A 1,021-nucleotide genomic window follows, 5' to 3' on the forward strand; every position below is an offset into this window, starting at 1 on the left:
CCCCCACCAGTTTACGATCAATCCTCGTAAACTAATACTATATAATATAATAACATAGAAAACAAGTACAGTAAAGAAACATTATTTACAATAAAAACAAATCCTATATACATATCATTGAAAAACTCACAAGTTCTCTTACTAAACGCTAAATACATAATTTAAACCTAATAATAGAACAAGTTAGAATGTATAAGAAATTATTTACAAAAAACAAAAACAAAGCATGAAAGAGACAATGTTTACAAAAATCAATAACAATCTTAAAACAAAACAATAAATAGAATAAGTAACTAAATTTTCTGTAATACAATCTTGTAAGAGAACACTTCAGTTTTTACATTTTACATTGTCATTGTCGGAAGTTTTAATTTATCAATATGGACAGTTCTCCTCTTTTTGGGTTCTCTTTTGATTGCTCCCATCCTATCTGTGACCTTTAAATTCTCCCGAGTTACCCTCCTGGATTTTTCCTTTTCCATTCTTCCCCGGGCCTTTTCACATAACTTTCTTCGAGCAACATGGATGTAGTATTTCTTCTCCGTGTGCTGCCGTGCACTCATAGTCCCGCTGGTGTCCTCGAAGCCCAAAGAGGACCTCAAATGGTGAAAACCCCGTAACTGTATGTACAGAAAAATTGTATGCCACAATCGCCTCAGGCATTGCCACGTCCGGTTCCAGTCCCTGGTCAACTTGATATAGTCGAAGATGGTCACTCAATGTGCCATGAAGCAGCTCTATGCCTCCTCTACTCTTAGGGTGCCCTGGTGTGTTGAGATGCCATATTACGTCAAGGTCCTTCATTTCATTTCGTATCATGGCATTGTCGAATTCTCTGCCTGAATCTGAAGAGATGTGCTCCGGAACTCCGTAAAACTGAAACCACATTCGGAGAGCTGCCAGCACTGCTTCCGACAACTTTTCCTGAACCTGGTGCGACATTGCCACCTTACTGAAGAGATCAATTATGATTATCCATTTAAATCCTCTGCACGTGAAAGTGACAACCTGTAAATCATTG

Source organism: Halyomorpha halys, unplaced genomic scaffold (genome assembly GCF_000696795.3).
Source record: "Halyomorpha halys isolate HHAL.00 unplaced genomic scaffold, Hhal_1.1 Scaffold1506.1, whole genome shotgun sequence".
NCBI lineage: Eukaryota > Metazoa > Arthropoda > Insecta > Hemiptera > Pentatomidae > Halyomorpha > Halyomorpha halys.